The 26,858-nt window shown below is 35.0% G+C and overlaps 1 pseudogene; it reads right to left on the reverse strand.

The window, feature by feature from the left end:
• Positions 1 to 15,830: 15,830 nt before the first annotated feature.
• LOC145683358 (cytochrome c oxidase subunit 3 pseudogene) lies at positions 15,831 to 16,606 on the reverse strand (annotated as a pseudogene).
• Between the last annotated feature and the right edge of the window lie 10,252 nt (positions 16,607 to 26,858).

Below are 26,858 nucleotides of genomic sequence, written 5' to 3' on the forward strand. Positions count from 1 at the left end.
CCAAATTTTCCGTTCTTGGATAACCGTGCACTTCATACATAAAAGTACGGAAGTTATTAAATAGTCACAAATCTACTTATAGCGAGTGACCTATCTTCTATAAACATATTTCCCCCGTGCGAGAAACGGGTATTTCAGCTAGTATTATAAAAGTTTACAGATTTTAAGAGTATCAAGATGTTTAACTTCCTAGAACAAGAAAAAGAGATTCGATGAGAGAAACTTAAAGGGATTAGTTTTCTTCATTACTGTAAGAAGAATACTCGATTGAAAATATTAACTGATTAATTATCATTGGATAATTACTTTTTAAATCTTTCATAATTTTAATTATATAAAGGGCCTTTCCTAGTAATAAAGTGAAATCAGCCCTTGATTGAAATTGGCTCGTTCTTGACCCAAAATGTTAGCTTCCACCTGAAACCACTCCAAAAAAAGTTTCGAACCCCTACTTCAACCCTTACCGAATTATCTGATCATACATGCCCAAAATTTAATACTTTTAAATTCTGGTTAGGATATTTCAAATAATTGGGAAATTGTACACATTATAGACCCTGCGTATGTTTGTGTGAATAAGTTTTCCAAGAAGTCGACACGTGTTTTCTTGTATTTTTTTGTTTTGAAAATTTCGAAAAATTGTGACAGGAACAGTCGCTTAATTTTGTTTAAAATGTCATAATACGCTTAGTCATCATATATTTTTTTAAGGATCTGGAATTGATTTTAAAAATTAAAACTGATATGAACGTTACATAGGTTTTTTATTATTGTAGTATTATCAGTGTCACAATTTCTAACATTTCTTACACAAAGTTCCTGATTTTCTATTCTCTTTCGTTAATAATTTATTTTAAAAAAAGGCTCTAGAAAAGAAAGTATTCCAATCGTAAAAGAACTCAATTGGTTTAGAGACTTCTGGTTACATATTTGATTATTTGGATGTACTATATAATGACATCCATTGCTCTTTCTGCTAAATTGAAACGTATGTAGAACACACGATCGACTTTTCTTTCTTCTACCAGATTATCCCAGCATTGAAAGGGCTTGGATGGCTACTGTTCTACCTTCGGAAGAAACATCACATTTTATTAAAAGTCTTAAGTATCGTTGCAAACCAGATCTTCAAAATGCATCAATGAAATTACTTGCCCGACACGGCACTGAAACTGGAGTAGATTATTCTGTGCTACCTCCTAAACATCGCACAGAGACGTACTGATACTAGTATCCGTCTCTGGAATAGTTTACTTCTCAGTATGTGAAACCTAAAATTAAAATCAGAATTGGCCTTAGAAACGAAAAATTTTCAAAAGCAGAACCTGTGCACTTAACATGCCCATTCTCTGAAAAACACAAAATTTTGTAATATTCTTTGTAACTGTCAGAGTTATATAGTTTTGTGTTGTATTAGTTGTCCTTGTATTATGTCCTTAATAATTGTGTGTGTGAGAGAGTGAGTATGCGTTTTGTATTCATGAGTATGGGTGTGTAATATGAATCAATGTATCGTGTTTCCTATAGTGTCAAATACTTTTACATTTTGTTAGTACTTAGTTGTAAAATAGGGAATCAAGGCTGCTGTAAAAAAGGTAATATATATATAAGAAGTGAAAGGGTACCAGAAGTTTTTTGTACAAACCTCGTTCTGGTACGCCACAGACAAGTAACTAGTCTGTAGAGGGCATGCGGGAAATCTACCTAAAGAGCCGTGTAAAATCTGTGCGAGCGTGTGCTCAACAATTACACCTAAGCTAGACAACAGTGTATAAGGTGTTAAAGGAAAGTCAGCATTTTTCGGAAGTGCAGCTGTTTCACGCTACCAAAAAGGCGAATAAATCCAAACGATTCGTATCTGCTACATATATGCTCCATCAGATAGATAATGGTGAACGATTTGTGCGCAAGATAATGTTCAGCGATGGGATTACATTCCATGTCTGTGGAAATGTTAATCATCATAACATCCGAATATGCGCTGCTGAAAATATTCATGACGACGTTGAGTACGAACATAATGCCCCTAAATTGAACGCATGGTTTGACTTGATGCAAGATAAGGTAATAGACATTTTTTTTTGTGGAGTAGACTGTGACGAACGAATACCTTGAAATTCTAAAGCAGTGCCACAATTTAAAGAATGAGTCATCTTTTAAATTCACTGCGCTTCTCCATACTACGCCGATATTGTTCATGAGTCTCTGAATACAACTGTCCTCTGATTGATGGGCAGGAATTCTTTCAAGGCTGGCCACCACGATCCTCGATCAGACGCCCTTAGACTTTTACTTGTGGGGTTATGTGAAGAAACATGGGTGCAGTGAATGTATCAACGACATTAATAATTTAAAACAGAGTCACAGACGTTGTTCACTCTCTTACACCAAATGTCCCAAAAAGTGTGTGAAAACAACTTGTTGTGTCTAGTTCAACAAATTGAAGCCACATCGAACCTCACTGCATACGTATGAAACTTATAGAATTTTCCTTTCATTTGGTGAAGCTTTCAAATTTGGCTTTCATTAGTACACAATAAATTATGAACACAATATATATATATATATATATATATATATATATATATATATATATATATATATAGTATGACGCTAAATTCCTTGTACAATCCGCGGCAAAAAACCTGCAACATGAGCATATAAGTTTTATTGTGAAATGACGAAGTCTTTTGCTTCAAAATAAGTGTGCACGGGAGGAGGGCGAGGTTTATCCTGGCGTGATTCGTTCCACTTAGACGTTATGTTCATTCCCTGTGCTGTTAGGTGTAGTTTACACAATAAACTTACATCCTCATGTTGCAGTTTTTTGCCGCGGATTGTACAACAGCAGAGGAGTGATTCTTGAGAGTAAAACCAACAAAAAAGTTCCGATAAACATAGGGCGAAAACCCTATCGTTTACGTGTTATAGGCTGCCGAAAACATGAAAAAATGAATTCTAAAGGTCCGTAGCTCCAAACCTATGGGACTTACTGTAGTCGGGTCAAGACTTCACTTAGGAACTAGTATGTGCTCTATCCAAAAATACATGTTTTAGAATCCTAAGGTACTCACGCAACAATTTTTATGGACGTAGTTGGAGAGTACCTTATGTCATAAGCCCATAGTCAAACTCGATTGTCGATGTTCTTCAAGTGTTGTTGAAGGAGTTTTATAAACTTGTTGTTTAAGAAAGCCTCACAGAAAGAAGTTACATGGGGTTAGATCAGCACTTCTAGCTGGCTACTCAACATCAGAACCCATATTTATTAAACGGTTTCCAAACCATACTCTTAAAATTTGTAATGTTGCCCTAGCACGATGTGCTGGAGAATCATCCTGTAGAAACTACATATCAATATGTGGATCAAGATTATGGCGATCAGGTTCAGGGAAAAGAAATTTTCGTAACATAATTTAGTATATAAGTTGATTAACGTTTCTTTCGAAGAACAATGGCCATATTACATCAGTTGCTGTTAGTCCCATCCATACCATAATACGCCTTTGATCTGCACAGCGTCCAACTCTTTCCACCGGTTGAATGGGTTCCCAGAACCGTGCATGTGACGAAGACACCGTTCTATTAAAAAAGAGAAAAAAATTAGCTAAAACTGACATTATAATTTGAAATAAAAACATGTGATTTTCATTTAATTTATCTATTAACCAGTTACAAAATAAAATTCTGGCACTGAAATCATCATCTTTTAATTCATGTATAATCTTCATCCTGTACGCCAGAACCTCAAGCACACGCAATATCGTACTCGGCGAACTTCTTTCTAACGTTGAGTGCAACACTCCGGCGACGGATTGATTTTCTTGGTGAACCATTCACAAAACGAATCACTTTGCGTTTAGTGTCCTCGGTAGATAACCTAAAGATTGTTCTGGCTTTCGTTGTCGCTGAGAAAAATGTTCCTTGCTAAAACAGCTAGTCCGGAACTGTTTGTAAAGACGAAGAATTTGGGAATTGCTTATTTCACACCCCACTGTGCAAACGCCTTTCTCCGCGTTTTTGTAAGTGATTTCCTACCAAGAACGCAACACTCAAGTAAATCGGCACCTTGTTCCTTTCTTAGGGTATTCATTGTGACTTACACAATTACACACTCACACACACACACTTCGAAACACGTAAGCCCATGAGTATAGGGAAAATAAGAAATACAATAGTTTTTATTTTCTTACACACTCACAAACACACAAACAAACTCATTAACTCATTTAATTTTAAGCTCAACTCCACACTCTACTGCCGCATTGCCTCTGTCTAATCAGATTATCATTAGAGTAACACCAAACCACCTTCTGAACGAAAGAGACTGATTATTTGACACAAGCCCTAAACATAAAGAGATCGTTTTCATATTTCAGTCACGAAAGGGTATAAATAAACGATAAGAGTGTCTCTCTCCCTACATATGGGGAAGCAACTTATTTCCAGTGGTGTTATATTTATTTTCTTCTCAATATCCTGACTGAGCATCAAGACTGCCATACTTATTTTTCATGAGAATACGGAACATATTTGTTCTCCCCTCAAACTTCTAAACACAGTGCATTGCTTGGAAACAATTTATTTTCAATACATTGTCCTATTTGATATGGATATAAAGAAATAACGAACGATCTGTAGTACGGTCTCTCAGATTTTTTTTTTTTTTTTGAACTGAGTGATTTGCATTAACATGTGATATTTTCATTGGAATATGCTACCCAAATAATATACTTTTTACAATCTATTAAACAAAAGAAAATAATGCATCCACTACGCCCTAGAATCAGTGGTCGAAGTGAGGCGGTGTGCCATATCGCCTCTGGTTTTTCAGTAACGAGGAATACCATCTCTGGTTTTTCAGTGATCAAGACAATATTTAAATAGCCGGTATGTTGAGTCAAAATCATAATAAAACATCCCGCCTCCGCTTTCTTTCCACTTCGAACACTGCCTAGAATATCCTGCACACAATAGTGTGCATTCTATAATAACTTACTAAAATTATGAGTTCTTGTTATTTAAAAGAAAAGATTTCCAAGAGCCGTGAAAAATGAGCCGAGGCCTTATTTCAAACATTATACGAATTCAATTTAACATTTCGCATAGTTTCATACCAACAATATACGAAAAACCCTTTCTGATTTTTGACCCCCTTATGAACATCCAAATTTTCATTTTTGATTGAAACGAAACCTTTAGTAATTTAACGCATGTTTTAAGTGGCATCTGTGCGTGGATTAATGTTGTACCTTTCCCACAATGGTCACAACTGAACTGCTGAAGGTCACAGCTTCCCATTTTCCAAATAAACATTCTTAGTTTTAAAAACCATACAAACTAAATTAGTTTTCAAATATTGCCGTTTCATACTTGCCAATATACGAACTATGATCTTTTTCTTTCGTGACGTTTCACCTTTTATCATATTGTTGACCTTTAATTATGCATGTGTTCTATGGCCACCTTTGTACATGTATTCTATGGCAGGTCAAATCATTTCTCAAACGTCACACTTTCACATTTTCTAACACATCAACTATGATGTCTTAACTGCCTGATCTTTGAACTTTTATTTCATTTTTGACCTTTTTCTATGCCCATACACGCCCCTTGTAAGGACCTTTCTGCATGTGTTCTATGAGAGCTCATATTTTTCTTTCTAACGTCACAGCTTCATACTTGTTTATACATCAAACATCATTACATTTTATGTGCGTGACCTTTGACCTTTTATGATATTGTTGACCTTTTTCCCATGCCCATACACACCAATTCGAAGGACTTTTATGCATGTTTTCTATGGCAGCTGAAAACATTATTTCCAACAACACAGTTTCATAGTAGCTAATACATCAAACATGAAATTTAACAGAGTGACCTTTGACCTCTGATGATATTGCTGACCTCTTCGCTTTGCTAAAAAGGATGTTCGGTAGATCCTTTATACATATGTTATTTTTAACATTATCTTCAACTAATTAATTGTGTACAATAACTGTCGAAAAGGGAGCCTTTTCCTCAAGGGTTATAGATGACCTGCTACAGGTCACCGGATCATGATTGCCCACATTTCTCGTTACCATATTGTTTCGGATCAGAATTTATGTCGATATACCAATTTTTGCTAGCGGAGATGGATATTTAGAAAAATGGCATGTGAGACTACTATATAACATTGAAATACCATAAGGAAAAAAATCGCATTTTGACCTTTGACCCTGTAACATCCGTGATCACAGATCACATAGCCTAACGTCAAGATTGGTAACTACATGAACAAACAAGCGGATCAAGTTCGTCGCGCTTGCAGCGACATATGCTCTCGCTGGCAAGATAATGTAACTACTCACCAGCAGTGTAACTATCCACCTAAAGAATTCACCAATATAAGCAGTAGATCCATACGCATAGACTAGTTACCAACATTAGCAGTGTATCCATACAGCACCTTGACGTAGTTTATAAATAATATTGGATATTAAATTCAAAATGCAAATATGATGTCCTTCTAGTAGTCCTAATTTCCTATCTTTATTCATCCGACTATTTTAATCGAAGGTTATATTAATAAGAGTTGAAATTTGGTTATTGTGTACCATATTCGTATAATTTTATCTATTTAGAAATTGGAGACACTCTTGTTTTCACTCTAGGCTTTAAATACGAATTCAATAAAATTCAAGAGCTCCTCCGTGGCTAAGCGGTTAGCGTACGCGCCTTTGGCGTTGGAGACCCGGGTTCGATTCCCGGCGGGAGCTCATGTGGTTCGGATTCAACATTAATCAATAAGTCCACGTCTCATATAGCCTTGCTGCTGAAAGGGACGCTAAACTAAAATCAACTCAACTCAATAAAATTCAAAGAGAAAAAAAATGCTAGAATTGTATGGCAATCGAACCTTTCCTCTACTCTTATAATGCCGGTGAGCTATCATAAAATTCCAGTTCCTCCCCCATTGGCTCTGCGCTGTCCTGAACATTGAATTAGGGTTCGTCTGGACAGTACACCGATACAGTAAGCTATAGACCGGAATACGACCTCTTGTACTCAAAAATTTTCATTGTTCTAATTTTATTGATTTCGTACCTACAAAAGATACAGTGAAAGAAAAATCAAACCTTTTCCTCCAATTTCTTAATAAAGTTATATACGGGCAGTAAACACAATTAAAATATAATACTAACACGGTTTCGATCGGAATCATATAGTAAAGCTAAAAATTTCCAAATTAAGGCTGCTAGAGGGTAATTATAGCTATTTACTTTAATTAATCTTAGGTAACTATTGATACTATAGTTCTAAATATATACATTTATTAAAATTTCATTTAAAATTCTGTTATATCTTGTTTGAGTGCAATGTATTGCTCTTCTTGCGGATAATACATGTGTCTTTACCGGCGGCGCAAATCTGTCTTCAATATTGGGTGGGTAGGGGGGGATGGACATTCCCATATTTTTTTCTAAGCGATGTTCAAAATATTTATGAAGATAAAAAACAATTCTGTGGAGGATCAGGGGAGCAGAGTTGTGTTCAGCATTGGGGGCCGGCAGATTTGAGGCTTATTCTTGGGTGACATCAATTTCATTGCACTTTCCTTTCTGGTAATCGGACACAAATCATCACATTTCTCAGCGAAAAACACATTTCCACTGAGTTTTGAGATTGGAGGGGACGTGTCCCTACAATTTCCCCGGGATTAGCACCAGTGATCTTTACATTCCCAGCTCGCAGGACTGTTTATTTACTTTAAATTCCTCCGTTTTCTTAAGAAGTAATCGTTGTAGATTTTTTCTTATCCTTTCTCCCTAAGTGAGAAATCAAAAAATTTCCTAACAAAGCTTGGTAAAACATGTTAATTGTGTTCAAAAACCTTACCGGGAAACGTGATGGTAAAGCGCTCACATCTAGTGCATGGGTCTCTGGTTCGATTCCAGTTCGCGCCAAGTTAACTTTGTGGTGGACAAACGCCGCGTGCATGAATGTTCTCAGGGTTCTCCCGTTTCCTCACCATTATCACCCATCTCATCATGATTGCATGCCTTGGCGCACAGTGGATGATTAAAAAGAAAACTTACCTGAATTTCAGTCTCATCTAAAACAGTCACTCCTTCCTTGCTGTTCCATAACTAAAAGGTTGACATTTCTGCCAGAATAAATTGAGATAACATTCAACTTGCGAAAATCTACATAGATGTAATAATTACTTTTGCGTTGCTTTGGAATCCGCAAATTTTGTGAACATTATTAGGCAATGAAGCTCCTGAGCCCGTAGTGATAGAGCTCTAGTATTTGTATAACGGAAGTAAATCATGATTAGTAGAAATTCACGATTGTAAATAAGAATCATAATTACTGCAATTCCTTTTATTTAACGTTAGTACTATGCACTTATTACATAATAACAATGCAACTTAAAAGAGCAGTCTTAATTTTACCATTTCCGCCTTATTCTTCCTTTTATTTTTCATTCTTCAATTTACAGATACAAAAATTTTATAAAATTGTCTACGTTTTCCACGACATCCAGTTAAGCACCGATAATTTCAAAATGGATATAAGATTGCAATACAAATACAAATCCTATTAAATAGGATACAAATCTGTACATTCCACAAACAAATGTGTATATTCAAATATTTATAAGATGTATAGCGTACAAAATACTTTTTAACTCAGTAAAGGATAGAAAACCATGGAAATAAACATGAAAGAAAGCAAACCATCAATTTCCATTACAGGCAAAGGTAACAAAAATGTATAAACCAATAATTACTTTTTGTTCTCAATTTTTTGTATAAGGATAAGTCATAAGTCTATCAATATGCTGGTACACAGTCAGATTAACATTCAAGGTAGACCTATAGTTCCTCGAGTTAATTATCTGGAGCTACTGTTTTGCTAGTTCTTGGTTTCCACGTCGATAGCCCGGAATAGCTAAATAAAAATATCATCATAAAGCCCATTACGCTTAGTTTTGTAAGCGGTAACAAACAGAATACAAGCACTTATTTACAAACTTGTTTAATGGTAGAAATAGGCTTGTTATCTAACGATAAATCATTAATACTGGTTACAGATTCCATACATAAAATAAAGAATATTATTTTGTGTCAATAATAACCGCTTCTGTCTTACAGACTGTACAGATACTCACGTCTTCTATTCATGATTAAGGGACTGTGAAGTAGGTGGAGACAACCGATTTCCTTCTATCTCACACATTGCGTAGTTCAATCGGAAACACAAATCCTGAAGAGTGTAGTGACTGCGAGCATTAATACTGACGTTCACATTGTTGTCACTATATATGATACAAGGATGTGAAGACTTAAAAGCTCCTAGGAGTAACAACAGAACGGTTATAGTTCTTGTTTCCTTCACGTGAGGAGGAACCAAAAAATAAAGTATTTATGCCTCATCACATTCTCTCAAATGCAGACATAAGAGCTCTGACGTTTATTCCACCCAATTAATATTCAGGTTTCTGTATAAGCTTAATGCTTCTGTTCACTTCTGATATCTGTCAAAATAAAGAGCTAATAAAAATAAATGAGATAACAAAGAGATAAGAAAGAGAGAATGAAATATATGTATTTAAATTACTTCGTGGGATTCGATTATGGTAACCTGTCTTATTTCTAATATCATTATAATCTTGAAATATAAGGTTACCCAATATTCGCTATTTTAATTTTAACACATCACACAAAGTACCTCCATTCGAGATTATGAGGTTGTTTAACCACTTTTGACTCATTCTATTGAACTTAGTATTGACAGAAAGTAATTAAGGACATTCATATCTACACATGTATGCTATGAGGCGTGTCTCTTAATTATCCATATAGACCAAACACATCTGTTATAGATTTTAATAAATAGTTCAAAGTGAACATACATCTGGTGTTGGAAGGTTCAAGTATTAGCAATTCTCTTATTATGTCATTCAAATTATCGGAACGATTAACCGACCGTCGACATATAGTAGCCAAAACGTTGTAAGATATTAGAGTACGTTTGTTTTATCTTTTCACAATTCTCGCCAGTGCACCTGGTTTTCCTTTAAAGTATTTTCTGCTAGCACTCACGTGAAGGTTTTAATCCAATAGACGTCGGATTGCTTTTGTCTTGCTGCCGTAACAGAAGACAATAGAAAATAGAACATTAAACTTCAGTCCATACTCTACAGTTATCAAAATTCAATCAGTCACATCAGAACTGAAATAGTGATATATGGGTATATTGTACCATATCAAAGACAATGGTAATTATATTACGTACTTACAGCCAGTAGTGTATAGTTTGGTATATGTTGGAATTATTTATCATTTTCAGTACCGAAGCTATATGAGGCGTAGACCTACAGTGGAAGGTGGAAACAGAACCACCATAATGTGTTCAAGTTTCAAATATTTTCCATGGGAGTAGAACACAGTACTCATCACGTTATCGAATATACCAACAGGCAAGCCAATTTCAACTCGAGATTTCAATACTTGTTGAAAGAAATGAATTGCGAGTAAGTTAATGAAATCTAGCGACGAAGATAACAGCGTTTATCGAAATCGATTTAAATACTAAAATTTAACTCCAGACGCAATGAAAAGGGTAATTGGTAACTTCCAATTGCAAATAATCCAGCTTTCAATATTTCGTTTTGGTGGACACTTATGTGCCAACAAAATAAAACAAAAGGAACATATGGGACTAGGATAGGAATTGAAAATAGTATCCATCTTATCGTGCCGGTGCGATAACTAATTCACTACTCAACTAGTCCTGGATCATAAACACATAAACTTTTAAATATAACTTTCAGCGTAACAGTAAACCGCAGACCATAGTCCGAGTCGCAACTACGTTACCCTACTTTCGAAATTCCATTGAATTCGCAACAAATGAAGATAATGTAACGAAAATTCTATTGCCCCCTCCTTTCTGATAAATCACAGTACATACCGTTGGAGAATGAACCAAAGACGTCAATGTATTTCACTTAAAATTGATTTTAAGAACAAGATTAAAAACATAATATGTTTGTTACCTCATCGTCAAAAGTGCCTTTACATCGCCATGACGGGTATGTGACCGCGCAGTACTCAAAGGAAGAGATGCTTGCATAAGAATTTGTGATTAATTTTGAAGAGTTTTTGACTAAGGAAATAACGTAAGTATAAGGAGTAAAGACACAGATTTGAAACATCAGTGCACTGTCATCTCTGAAAAGATTTGTACTCTCAGTTTTTCAATTTATTGCTTTATATATTAAGTTAAATACTACATCTGTCACTGATAGTGTAGATCCTCTCACTTATTAAAATTGCCTCTGAAGCCAATTTGTCCGTACATTAATCTCTAGACATGTCAGAAGGGAAAGAAAGAGATACATCTGTAAGATTTATGTAATTCACTAATAGACTATAGGGACCGACTGAACTAATTACTGTTACTAGCGCTTTTAACACTTTAGGAATTTACTACGACATGTGCGCAATACTCTTTTTTAAGTCCTAAATCTGTGCGTGAACTATTTAATTTTCCATCCTGTAATTATTTGGGAACCTAAACTGATTACGCTGAACGTGAATATGTTTTGCTGTCATTAAACGTTTGGCCGTAATAAATGTAAACAAGGTTCTTATTGTTATAAAAAAGACAATACAATACAGCGAAAGACAATATAATATAGCTCTATATTATTTATTCCGGGTATAGAACAATATAATACAGCAAATAAGCTACATCATTATCACTAACGCCCGCAGGACTTTTCCAACTGGGAGGGTGGAAAAAGACCGAAAAAGAGTTTTTCGTTTTATTCTCTATATATATTAAGTTAAAAGTCATAACATTTATCATTGATAGCGTATATCCTCTTTCCTCGCTGTAGCCTATTAGTCAGAACATTCCCCTCCAGATGTCGAGATGATGTCGAGAGAAGAGAAAGAAAAAGTTATGAACACTGGCGTAACTAATTTTACTGCGACCTGGATCGATCGATCATCGACTTACTCATACGCGCCCCTGCCCCAAGCATTATATATACGGTTCCATCACAAGGGCCAAACAAAAGGGCAAAGACAGAAAGGCCCGAGTCAAAACTGTCCCAGGACAAAAGGGTCTTCGCAACAAAAGGGCAGGAGTCAAAAGGTTCGATTCAAAACAACCTTTCGGCAATGCACCCACTTCTCCCAGTGCTCCCGCTATTGTTGGAATCACTTCTGGAACTCAGTTTTTGGAATGTTGAGTAACCGTGCCGTCTCATTACGCATCATGCCTTCTTTTGACTCATCAAAAGGGCCAGGTTAATGGGTCCTGCGACAAAATTGCCCGAGTCAGAAGGGACCTGTCTCATACGAGCCAGGGTCAAAAGGAGCCCCGCTACAAAAAGGCCCGAGTCAAAAGAGACCGGGTCAAAAGGTCTCCGCTACAAAATGGCCAGTCAAAATGGCCCGAATCAAAACGCTTCTCATAAAAAGGGCCCGGGTCAAAAGGGCCCCACGAGAGAAAAAACCCGAGTCAAAAGGCCCTGAGTCAAACCGGCCCGAGTCAAAAAGAGTTCCGTAACAAAAGTGGCCGAGTGAAAAGTCCCGAATCAAAACGCATCTCATCAGAAGGGCCCGGGTCAAAAGTTCTCAGCAACAAAAAGGCCCGAGAATCGCTTGTTCACACAACGTAAAAATTTGCGATTTGGGCAGCGATAATAAACATAACAATTATAATGACTCTCTGCATTTTTGCGTTACGTTACTATACTCGTACGGAATGACAACCAACGTCAGTAACAGAGGCGACTCTTGATGGAAGTGACATTGGTAAAAATCCTATTCCTCGAGGAATATTATCTTTTATACCGAGTTTAGGATTGTGATGGTTTTATTAAGAATTGCTAATATAGCTGCACCACCAACATTAAATTTATTAGGAGAAATTAGTCGGTTAAATAGAGTTGTTGGTTGATCTTGATTGAGTATATTAGGCTTACCTTTACTTTCTTTTTTTAGAGCTGCCTATAGATTATATTTATATTCATATACTCAACATGAAATGCCTTATTCTAATTAATATTCTTGTTGGGGGGAAGTGTGCGAGAATATTTATTATTGATATTACACTGATTGCCTTTAAATTTATTAATCTTTTTTGCAGGGCCGAGATTCTTATGATTGTAGTTGCTTGAGTAGTTTAGAATAAAATTTTAGTTTGTGGAACTAAAGAAGGTTTAATTGTCCTTAAGCCATGGTTTGACCTTTTTCAATTTGTGTAACTAGATTTGCTTTTTTAAAAGAATAAGTGCTTTTTATTCATAATAGGCTTGAGTTCTTTAGTCAATAGATATAGTGTATTTATTGAGTGAGAAGTTATTTCTTTTAATAGAAATAACATTATTATAACTCTTCTATTTGATTTTATATCATTTATATTTATAAGATTTGTGCTTTATATTTCTAGAATAGTAATTTATTACAGTGAACAATATATAGGATCCGAGCGGTATCTTAATCGGTTTATTATACTTGTATTAATATTTGTTCTTTCGATAGTTTTATTAATTGTTTCTCCTAATTTAATTAGAATCCTACTTGGCTGGGATGGGTTAGGGTTAGTGTCATATTCTTTAGTTATCTATTATGAAAATGTGTGGTCTTATAATGCAGGGATGTTGACTGCATTTTCTAATCGTATTGGAGATGTAGCGATTTTATTAGCTATTGCTTGAATATTAAATTATGGGAGTTGAAATTATGTCTTTTATTTGCATAGAGTTTTAAATAATAATGAGATAGTAATTATTTCCAGTTTGATTATTTTGGCGGCAATAACAAAAAGTGCACAAATTCCTTTTTCTGCATGACTGCCAGCAGCAATAGCTGCTCCTACACTAGTATCAGCATTAGTTCACTCTTCTACACTTGTGACTGCTGGAGTTTACTTGCTAATTCATTTAAGAGACGTTTTATTGAGTGTTTATATGGGAGATGTGTTGCTTTTATTGTCAGGATTGACAATATTTATAGCTGGTATCGGTGCCAATTATGAATATGATTTAAAGAAGGTTATTGCTTTGTCTACTTTAAGTCAGCTTGGTCTTATAATAATAATTTTGTCTATAGGATTCCCCGTATTAGCTTTTTTCATCTATTGACGCATGCTTTATTTAAGGCATTACTTTTTTATGTGCAGGAGCAATTATTCATGGTGTGGGGGCACGCAAGATATTCGTAGAATAGGAGCACTTGTAAGTCAGATGTCTCTCACTTTGTCTTGTTTAAATCTAGCTAACTTGGCTTTTTGTGAAATACCATTTTTAGCCGGGTTTTATTCTAAGGACTTAATTTAGGGGGTTTCTTCTTTATCTTTAATTAATGGAGTCAGCTTTTTCTTATTATTTTTTTTCTACAGGCCTAACTGTATGTTATTCAGTACGTTTATTTTTTTATTTAACAGGCAAGGGCTTTGGGGGTGCTAATATTCATTCTATTAGTGATTATGAAGGCTGGGTTACATGTAAGGGAATATTAGGATTAGTAGTGATGACAATTTTAGGAGGTGCAACATTGAGTTGATTGATTTTTCCTACTGTTAATTGGGTTGTTTTACCTTTACACCTAAAAATAGGTGCCCTGCTTGTAAGTGTATCAGGCTTGTGGGTTGATATTTTATTATCAAGTTATTCTATTGGGCAGTCTTTATTGTGTGTGAAATTTTATTTTAGCTCTACAATAATAGGAAGCATATGATTTTTACCTTATTTATCAACAAATTATATTATTAAATTACCTTTATATGTAGGAGGTGCATATTATAATAATATTGATCAAGGGTGGAGAGAATGTCTTGGTGCTCAGGGCATGTATAGTAGTTTTAAGGATGGTTCAATATTAATTCAACAATCACAAGACAAATTTATTTAAAATGTATTTATTATTTTTTTTAATCTTTACAATTTTCCTTTGTTTCTTTATATTTGTGTATTTAGCTAGCTTATATTGAAATCATAGTATTGAAGATACTAAGAAGAAATTATATTCCCTAAGTAATACTGCCTGAGAAGAGCACTCTCTTTTTTACCCTGAAAAGGTAATGTAATGTTTATACTAAGGGGGTTATAGTCACTTTATATTAAGAGATGTTAACGGTATAATCCGCTAAAGATAAAAGTTAGCAGCTTCTTCTTGATTATTCACATCTCCTTAGTTGGGGGTAGAATCCCAATAGTATAATTAACAGTGAAATGCCTCTTTTTGGCTTCAACTAACAAGTAGGGGCCAAGAGGCCAAAGGCTCAGGTCGAAACTGAGTCCAATTGTTTGCTTCCTACTTATGAGATAAGTTGACAGCAACACCTTTTGGATACAAACCAAATATTATATTTAACTATTATCCCGTTTCATTTTAGTCAGCTCATGTTAGGGGTCCTTGATTTCATTCATGATAAAGCCCTATTAGGGGAATTACTAAGAATGTTAGTCTGACGAGAGATTAGGATAATGTATTAGTGTTGTTGATAGTAATTGTTATTGGGAGTAGAACGGCAATTTCTACATCGAAGATGAGAAAAATTACGGCAATGAGGAAGAATCGTAAAGAAAAGGGAATTCGGGCTGATGACCTAGGATCGAATCCACATTCAAAGGGGGAACTTTTTTCTCGATCATTAATAACTTTCTTGGAAAGAAGAGTTGAAATAGCTATAACGATTAAGCAAATAATAATAGTTAATAGACCAGTTGTTAAAACTGTATTGATTGCCTATTTCATTTAAGTGATCCTTTTGATTGGAAGTCAAATATACTATATATATTAAATAGGCTAACCTCCACATCAATAAATAGAAATATAAAGGAATAATAAAACTACATCTACAAAATGTCAATATCAGGCAGCAGCCTCAAATCCAAAATGGTGTGTAGGAGAAAATGTGATAAAAGGTGACGTAGTAAACAAGTAGCTTGGAATGTAGAACCAATAATAACGTGAAGACCGTGGAAGCCTGTCGCTATAAAGAATGTTGAGCCATAGACAGCATCTGCAATGGTGAATGGGGCTTCATAATATTCGTATGCTTGTAAGGCAGTAAAATATAGGCCTAGGAGGATTGTGAGTATTAGACCTTGGGTGGCTTGAGTGTGGTTACCTTCTATTAATCTGTGATGAGCTCATGTTACAGTAACTCCTGAGGCCAGTAGAATTGCAGTATTGAGTAGGGGAACATGTATTGGGTTGAATGGGACAATGCCTGCTGGGGGCCAGAAAGATCCAATTTCTACTGTTGGTGCTAGTCTACTATGGAAGAAGGCCCAGAAAAATGAAACAAAAAAGAATACTTCAGAAAAAATAAATAAAATTATACCTCACTGAAGACCCAATGTAACTTGTATAGTGTGTAATCCTTGATATGTTCCTTCTCGAGTTACATCTCGTCATCATTGAATTATAGTTAATAATGTAATTAGTATGCCTAGGAAGAATAGAGAAGGGTCATATTGGTGAAATCACTTAGTGAGACCTGTGGTTGTAATTAAGGCTCCCAGAGCTCCAGTAAGTGGTCAGGGTCTCTGATCAACAAGATGGTAGGGATGATTTTGTGGTGCTGACATAAGTAACTTCTCTCGAATATAGTGTGACTAGGACTGCAAATAAGTATGATATAATTACTGCGACAGCAGATTCTAATATTAGAAGGGTAACTTGTCCAATTATTAGTAATGAAAGTATGGAAAGAGATAAGGAAGGGCCTGTATTACCTACTAAGGTTAAGAGGAGATGGCCTGCAATTATGTTTGCTATTAGCCGAACAGTTAGGGTTCCGGGTCGAATGATGTTACTAATTATTTCAATGCACACTATGAATGGTATGAGAGGGGCTGGAGTTCCAGAAGGAACGAGATGGGCAAATATATGTTGAGTATGGTTGATTCAGCCGTAGATTATGAAACTTATTCAAAGGGGGAGGGCGAGGGTTAATGTAAAGGTTAGATGTCTAGAGCTGGTAAATACATAAGGGAATAGACCTATAAAATTATTAAACAAGATGAAGGAGAATAAAGAAATAAATAGGAAGGTTCTTCCTTGATGGCTAGCGGGACCAAGAATAGTTCTGAATTCGTTATGAAGTGTTAGGGTAATCTTATTTCATAAAATGTTTGGTCGTCCTGGTAAGAATCAAAATGGTATTGGAATAATTAGATGTCCAATTACTGTTCTAAGTCAGTTAAATGATATGTTTATAATTGAAGTAGAGGGATCAAAGGTTGAAAAAAGGTTTGTTATCACTTTCAATTTATGGTTGTTTTCTTAATGTTAGTGCTATCTAAGGAAGGATGAGGTGTATTTGAATTAAAATATATAATAGATGCAAATAGAAGGTAGCATAGAGAAAATATAATAAATAATATGAGTCATTTTAGGGGAGTTATTTGTGGGATAGAAAAATACTATTGAGTAGTAATTTAAGCTTGACATGCTTACGTTATAATTTAACTAATTTTTCCATTGGGAGTAATTGTTACTTTACTATCTTTTGGTTTAAGAGACCATTGCTTACTTTCAGCCACCCAATGAAAGTTCTTGTATTATTTTTGTTATTCAGTTAATAAATACTGAATGAAGGCAGGCTTCAACAACGATTGGCATGACACTGTGATTTGCGCCACAAATTTCTGAACATTGACCGAAGAATAAGCCTATTCGCGTAATATTAGCTGCTACTTGATTTAAACGTTCTGGAGTAGCATCTGCTTTAATACCAAAGGCGGGTATAGCTCATGAGTGAAGAACATCGGCAGTGGTAATTAAGATACGAATGTCAATATTATTAGGTAATACAATACGATTATCTACATCTAGTAGACGAAATGAATTAGGGGTTATTTCATTGATAGGGATTATATAAAAATCAAATTCCGTTAAGTAGAAGTCAGAATATTCGTAGCTTCAGTATCATTGATGCCCAATTGTTTTAACAGAGATTAGTGTAATAGCAGGCAGAATTGTTCAAATAGTCTCTAGGGTTTGCCCCTCTAATAAGTTACGACTAATGTATGTGTTTGGTAGAAGAGAGGCTAGTAAATAGCCTACTAGCCTGTAATTATATTTACAATGAGTATTGTATGATCATGAAAAAATACTATTTGTTCTTTTACTGGGGATGCTGCGTCTTGAAGACCTAGTTGATTTCAAATGGCCATTTCTAAAGAAGATGATTATTCTTATGTTTGGGGCTTAGACCCAATGCATTTATCTGCCACCTTAGAAGTTTGTTAGTAAGGGAAGTTGTGAAATCATTCTAAAGATGTTGTTTGTTGATCTGAAAAGACTACTGGCCGAGCTCTTGCAAAGGCTTCTCATATAATAATTACAAGTACTAGGACGGCAACGAAGGAAAGGAATGAACCAATACTTGATACTATATTTCATGTAGTGTAGGCATCAGGATAATCTGAATACCGACGAGGCATTCCTCTTAAACATAAGAAATGTTGAGGGAAGAATGTGATGTTTACTCCTATAAATATTATTAAGAATTGAATTTTTAGTCATGTAGGATTTATCGTTGTCCCTCTAAATAAGGGGAATCAATGAATAAGTTCTGCTATGATAGCAAATACAGCGCCCATAGATAGTACATAATGAAAATGTGCTACCACGTAATAAGTGTCATGGAGAACAATATCTAAAGATGAATTTGCTAATACGACTCCTGTGAGACCTCCAACAGCAAATAGGAAAATGAAACCTAAAGTTCATAAGATTGAAGGCGAATAAGTTATATTTGCTCCATGAAGTGTAGCAATTCATCTGAATACCTTAATTCCTGTAGGAACGGCAATGATTAAAGTGGCTGCGGTAAATTAAGCGCGAGTATCAACGTCTATACCAACAGTGAATATATGATGGGCCCAGACAATAAATCCTAGGAACCCAATTGCTAGTATTGCATAAATTATTCCTAAAACACCAAATGTTTCCTTTTTACCACTTTCTTGGGTTACAATATGTGAAATTATGCCAAATCCCGGAAGAATTAAAATGCAAACTTCAGGATGACTAAAGAATCAGAATAGATGTTGATATAAAATTGGATCTCCTCCTCCTGAAGGGTCAAAGAAGGAGGTATTAAGATTTCGGTCAGTTAGAAGTATTCTAATAGCTCCCGCCAATACGGGAAGAGATAAAAGAAGTAATACAGCAGTGATTACTACAGATCAAACAAATAATGGCATTCGTTCTAAAGTTATTCCGGGAGTTCGTATATTAATTACGGTTGTAATAAAATTTACGGCCCCGAGAATTGAGGATACACCAGCTAAATGGAGGGAGAAAATAGAAAGGTCGACAGAGGCCCCGGCGTGAGCAATGGCTCTGGAGAGAGTAGGATACACAGTTCATCCAGTTCCTGCATCACTTTCTACAATTTTTCCTGTTAATAGTAGAGTTAATGAGGTTGGTAATAATCAGAATCTTCTGTTGTTTAGGCGGGGGAATGCTATGTCGGGTGCTCCTAGTATTAAAGGCACCAATCAATTACCAAAGCCCCCAATTATAATTGGCATAACTATAAAGAAAATCATAATGAAAGCATGAGCAGTAATAATTACGTTATAAATTTTGTCATCACCAATTAAGCTACCCGGTCGACCAAGTTCTGCCCGAATGAGAAGACTTAGTGATGTTCCTACTATCCCTGCTCAAGCCCCAAAGATCATGTATATTGTACTAATGTCTTTATGATTTCTAGAAAATAATCATCGTTGCAAGTGAAATTAAATAGGGTGGCCGAAGTATTAGGTGATAGATTGTAAATCTATTTATGGTTAATAAACCTCCTATTAGGTTTTATAGTCAATATTTATGATATCGGACTGCAATTCCGGAGTAGTAGTTAATATACTAAGACCTAAAAGATTGCCTTTTATTTATAGCTTTGAAGGCCATTAGTTTTTTTTTAACTTAAAGTCTTTGTTTAAAGGATGTTGACAATTAAAGGTAAAATGATTATGCCTCTTAATGAAATAATAATGAATATAGATCTAATTGATGTTTCTTGACTTTTTTCATTAAGGGTGTTCATTAGGGTGGGCCGAAAAAATCGAAAGTTGATGAATCGACTTCCGATAGTGCGGCAAATTTGCCTCATGACCTCAAAACAACGTCTGTGAGATTTCAACGAAATCGGTTAATATCTTGAGGTTCCTCAGAGCTGAAAAATTTGAAAATTATTCAAAATAAGTTTTTTAATTTTTTTATTTCATAAACATTTTACATTAAACAACTTCCGACAGCAATTAAAATTCACTTTTAATAGTCTTTAGCAACAGTAAAAAAGTCAGCTACGTCAATGAATATCTTTAGGTTCCTCAGAACTGCCCCCTCCCAAAAAAATCACCAAAACCCACTTATTTGATAAATCTGTTCTTAACGTTCACTGTTCATTAGTTTTTTTAGTTTGCACTGTAGTCAGATTTGTGATCAAACTTCGAAATTGCCGCCTGACTAGCCAGTTTTGCACGAATGAATCCGTTTCTTCTCTGGGAACCACATGCCATTCGGGACGCTCCTGTGACCACCTTCACACAACGCTCAACGGCCTGGGTGTGGCACGGAAAGGCTGAAAATTCCCAGTCCACAACTGTTTCCTTATTTTGGATCAATGACTTGATAAAGTCTGCCTCCACATTCTGCATGACTGGAGACGAGATAAATTTGCAGTTCATTCAGTAAATAATATCCACATAATCTGTTTCATCAAAATTGATTTTAGGAAGTTCAAATATTCTGATGACACCCCTCATTGCTCCCTTGATTTCCGAATTCTTCTGAGACCCAACTCTCGAATGTGCGCCCTATTGTCGGTCACCATGGAGAGGATAATGTATTCCGGATGAGCAAAGAACGCGTTTCGGGAGATGACCTTATCCACTACGTTCTTCAGGTTCATTGGCAAATATCTACTGGTCTGAATGATGTTCCAGAGGTTACGGGCTCCGTCTTTAATTGAATGATTGCACTTGATTGTGAACCATCCGTGTACGTAGCACTTTATGACGAACTCTGCCAGTGTCTTCAACTGAGGTGTTGGATTCTCTGTTGTTATGTATAAACGGAGAATGCGGTTGGCTGTCGTAAGCCATCGGGAGTGTGACAGGTGCCCTGGAAAACGCCTGGATAAATCGTCATTGCAAACTCCGGATTTCACTGCTTGAGAAATTTCTAGCAGGTACTTTCGGTCAGAGCTAAGGTCATTCGCATTGACGTCAGGTAGCTCGCAATCTATGGCTTTGAAGGCCGTTACTCCCAGGCTCTGACATCCCTCCAGTTGCTGACCAATCTCAACCCCATAGGATCGTGGACCATTGGTTGCACCATCCATGTGCTCAAACAAATGCCTCAACGGAAGCTCGTTTAGGTGCAGAAATCATATCAGCCACTGAAGGGGTCTGTTAAGCTTCTCTTGCTGGCGGCGAATGATCCCACCTTTCAAACCTGTGTTGATAGCCGTACCATCACAACCTACAGCGATAAGATGTTCCAGATCGTTCGACTATCGGCCACTCCATTTCGCTCCGCAATACTTTGCTTGGCTTTGGCCTAGAGGTCACGGACTCGTTTTTGTCTACTGACTTGCAGGAGGACATTTCGACGTTAACTTTAATTTCTTACTGTACTAAAATAACAAAACTATTTACCTCAATTCCTTGGCTTGGGTTCAAAGAAAATAGAACAGATCAACACGTTTTATTTTAATGTTGGTTTAATAATTAATATCTAACTGCACTAAAATAAAAACATTACTTTTAACCTCACATTGAACGCCACGTATTGATTGTTTCTGATTTGTACGTACAATACTCATCTCAACCGCTCGCTAACAATTACCAGTTCCAACTAGTTTACTCTTTACTACGTACAATGTTGAAAAGTGAACAATTGGCAATTTATGTTAAAAAAAATCAGAATTGTTTTACGGGCATAATTAAAATATTATACAGATTTTCAAATAAGTAGGATTTTGGTAAAACTTTGTCATTTTTTGGCAGGTCTGAGGAACCTAAAGATATTCATTGATATAGCTGATTTTTTTTACTGTTGCTAAAGACAATTAAAAGTGAATTTTAATTGCTGTCGGAAGTTGTTTAATGTAAAACGTTTATGAAATAAAAAAAATTTGAAAAACTTGTTTTGAATAATTTTCAAATTTTTGGCAGCCCTGATGAACCTCAAGATATTAACCAATTTCGTTGAAATCTCACAGACGTTGTTTTGAGGTCATGAGGCAAGTTTACCGCACTATCGGAAGTCGATTCATCAACTTTCGATTTTTTCGGCCCACTCTAATGTTCATGTTTGGTTATAATGATTAATAATGAAGGCAGCATAAGCAATTCGCATATAATAGAAAAGGGTAATTAGTGCTGTTATTACTATTAGGGTGAGAATAATAAATGATATTTGTTCAGCAGTTTTTAAAATGATGATTCATTTAGGTAAGAATCCCAAGAATGGCGGAAGACCTCCTAAAGATAAAAGACTGGTAAAACTAGCTAATTTTGTTGTTACAATAATTTTATTAGAAAAAGTTTGATTAATGTGAAATATTTTGTTTATTGCGAAAAGAGTGACTGCTATTATTGAAAGCAAGGCATAAAATAGGGAGTAGAGGGATCGTGCCATGTCCCTTAATAGAAGGGCTATAAGTATTCAGCCAGTGTGATTAATAGATGAAAATGCTATGATTTTACGTAGTGATTTTTGATTTAAACCTCCGATTAAACCTACCACTAAAGATAAAATTAAGGTTAGGTAGATTAGATTTGTGGCTTTTAAACTGTAGGAAAGTAGGCCGAGGGGGGCTAATTTTTGCCATGTTATTAAAATAATGCAGTCTGTTCAGAGTATAACCTCTATTACTTCGGGCATTCAGAAGTGAAGAGGAGCTGCCCCTATTTTAAAAAGTAAGGAAATAGTGATTAAATAATATGTAGTTTGCAGTCCTATATAAAGTAAAATAATTGATATTAGAAGTAAGGATCTTGCAATGGCTTGTACTAAAAAGTATTTTAAAGCAGATTCGGTGTGACGTTGATTGTTGGTCTTTGAAATCATGGGGATGAATGATAGGAGATTAATTTCAAGACCAATTCAAGTACCAAATCATGATGAGGAAGTTAGGGAAATAAGAGTTCCTAACACAAGTGTTGTAGAGAATAAAAGAGTTTTAGGGTTAGTGAGCATTAGAAAAAGAAGAGTAATCTTCATATGCGGGGTATGAGCCCACTAGCTTATCTTAGCTTATCTTTCTACATTTTAGTGTAGGGTGCACGTTGATTTTTGATGTCAAAGGTGAAAGTTTAATTCTTTTAGGTGTAATAAGAGTATATAAAAATACTTGATTTATCCTGTCACGATAATCTTTTAATAAGACATCTTATTATTTAATAATTATTTATAGTGTTATACGAGAATTTAAATAGATGAATATTGTGTTATAATAATTAAATTTAGAAATATTATATATTAATAATAATTAAAACTTAAAAATCTATTAAATCCTCTTAATTAACCTGAGATACCGGCTAAAGGTATATTAATAAGACTAACGTATCAAAAAATATGCTAGTTTTTACAGCATATGTGTGAGGAAAGAATAAATATACTTGTATAGGATACAATTTTGTTTAAAGGGGAAAAAAACAAAATTGTATCCTAGACAAGGGGGTAATAGGTTTTATTTAATACTAATTTTCATCAATTGGATTAAATATATAATTAATAATTATTTATTTTAGCGTTATAAATTAATGATAAAGTATTATCCTGGCTTTTCTTCTCTTGTTTATCTAGTTGTACATGTAACCTTCCGGATAAGAAATAAATATTATTTATCTTAAAGGTAGATGATGAAGTATAATTGGTCGCAGTACTTCTATTTGTTTTTAATTTAATGTTTGAAGCAGTTAAGGTTTAGGAAGACCCGGCGAAATTCGTGCCAGCTACCGCGGTGAGACGAGGGGGTTGAAGGGAAGAGGCAGTGATGGTTAAGGTGTAGTTAAAATTTAAATCATAGGATGTTGTCTTTTTATTTTTAGGTGAAATTATTATTTAAAATAGTGATTTCTATGTTTGAGGCTATGAAATTATTTGTTAAGCTAGGATTAGATACCCTATTATTTTTAATGTAAAATGTAATACCTGGGTAATAGTAGTTATATTCTTGAAACTCAAAGGATTTGACGGTATTTTAGACTGTTCAGAGGAATCTGTCCTGTAATCGACAATCCACGATATATTTTACTTACTGTTGTTGGCAGTTTGTATACCGCCGTAGTTGAAGGTATTAAGGAGAGGTTAGAAACCTTCCTTACCTTTATTCATTAGGACTTCAGGTCAAGGTGCAGCTTATCAGTAAGAGAAGATGGATTACAATGGAACGTTTATGCGGATTTTATTATGAAATCATTTAAATGAAGGTGGATTTGAATGTAATATTAGTTATATTGCTATTATGAGTAGGGCTCTAGGATATGTACACATCGCCCGTCGCTCTCACTGGTTTAGGTGAGATAAGTCGTAACATAGTGGGTGTACCGGAAGGTGTGCCTAGGTTGAATTAATAACAAAATAGAGCTTGATAGTTGAGCTATTCGTTTACATCGAGGAGGTTTCTGTGCGATTCAGATTATTTTGATTGAGGGATGTACTTATATATATATATATATATATATATATATATATATATATATATATATATATATATATATATATAATTTTATAATGAGACTAGTTGAATCAACTTTAATTGTTGTTATTGTATGGAGTATAGAATTAATTTGTTGATATTATAGTTAATTAGTACCGTAAGGGAATGTTTAAATAAGTGAAATTTTGTTTGAAGGGAAGAAAACATGAAATGTTGTACCTTTTGTATCAGGGACACTAAATAATATTATTATGTAATTATTTCCCGAAATGGAAAGAGCTAAAATATTATGATATTATAGGTAGTATATTATTTATGAATTTTATTTAGCGGTGAAATGCCTTTCGGTTTCCATTATATCTGGTTGTGCAGGAATTGAATTTAATTTAGCAACGGCTGAACTTGTTGTAGATTGGGTTTTTGTAGTTCTGTCGTGAGTAATAATAAGGGGGGATTTGCTCTTTACTTTTATTATTTATAATGTGGTTTTATATTAAATGAAAGATGTAGGCTTAGAAGTAGCCATCATTTGTAATTTTTTACAACTGATATGAGTTGTTTATCATATTTTATTGCATTTAATTTATTACTGTAGTTTTGCTTTAAATTAGTTAAGGTAATTTATAATGGTGTTATTAGTATATTGGAGGCGACGAGAATGGGGAATGGCGGAAGCTTCATAACGAGGAACTACATAGTTTATACGGTTTACCCAACATTGTTAGGGTCGTCAAGTCTAGGAGGCTTAGGTGGGCAGGTCATGTAGCTAGAATGGAAGAAAGTAGAAACGCTTTCAAAGTCTTGACTGGTAGACCCATAGGAAAAGGACCATTAGGAAGACCTAGGAGCAGATGGGAGGACAATATTAAGATGGATCTCGCAGAGATAGGAATACAAAGTAGAAACTGGATGCAATTAGCTAAGGATAGAAGTCAGTGGAGAGCTTTTGTGAACGCGGCACTGAACCTCCGGGTTCCATAGGCCATAGAGTTAGTTAGTTAGTTAGTATATTGGAGAGAATTATTAAAGGAATTCGGCAAAGATTTCCTCCGCCTGTTTATCAAAAACATGTCCTTTTGTTAAAATGGAAGGTCTGACCTGCCCAGTGAGGCTTTAAACGGCCGCGGTATCTTGACCGTGCGAAGGTAGCATAATCATTAGTCCTTTAATTGTGGGATTGTATGAAACGTTGGACGAGTGGAAGACTGTATTTATTCGTAACGTTCAATTTCACTTTTGAGTGAAAAGGCTTAAATAATTTAAGAGGACGATAAGACCCTGTAGATCTTTATATTTAAGTAGTAATTTTTGTAGTTGGTAATGAATAAATTTGCTATTTAATTGTTGCGTTGAGGCGACGAGAAGATAAAATAAACTCTTTTTTGTATAATTACTTTTAGGTGTTTTTATAATCCTTTATTGATGATTGTTAGACTAAGTTACCTCAGGGATAATAACGTAATTTTTTTGAGAGTTCATATCGGCAAAAGAGATTGCGACCTCGATGTTGGATTAAGATTTTATCTAGGTGCAGAAGCTTGGCATATAGGTCTGTTCGACCTTTGAAATCTTACATGATCTGAGTTCAGACCGGCGTGAGCCAGATCGGTTTCTATCCTTTATTTAGAAATAGTACTTTAGTACGAAAGGACCAAGTACTAATAACATTTATTATTAGGGAATAAAAATAATGAGTTAATACTTTGGCAGATAAGTGCATTAGATTTAGGATCTACTAATGGATAAATCGAGTGCAGGTAATAATGTATTATGATTATATTATAGGTGTGGTATCTTATTTGATTTTGATAATTTGTGTTTTAATTGGGGTTGCATTTTTAACTTTATTGGAACGGAAGGTTTTAGGGTATATTCAAATTCGTCGAGGGCCCAATAAGGTAGGCATTTGTAGTTTACCTCAACCCTTTGAGGATGCAATTAAGTTATTTACTAAGGAGCAAGTTTTTCCTACTATGTCTAATTATTATCCTTATTATCAAGCTCCTGTTTTTAGTTTATTTTTATCTTTGTTAGTATGATTAAGAATTCCTTATTTAAGTGTTATACTGACTTCTTTAGGTTTATTATTTTTTTATGTTGCACAAGTATGGGTGTATACACTGTAATAATTGCTGGTTGGTCTTCTAATTCTT

The sequence above is a fragment of the Thermobia domestica genome, chromosome 4 (genome assembly GCF_964235325.1).
Source record: "Thermobia domestica chromosome 4, izTheDome1.hap1.1, whole genome shotgun sequence".
NCBI lineage: Eukaryota > Metazoa > Arthropoda > Insecta > Zygentoma > Lepismatidae > Thermobia > Thermobia domestica.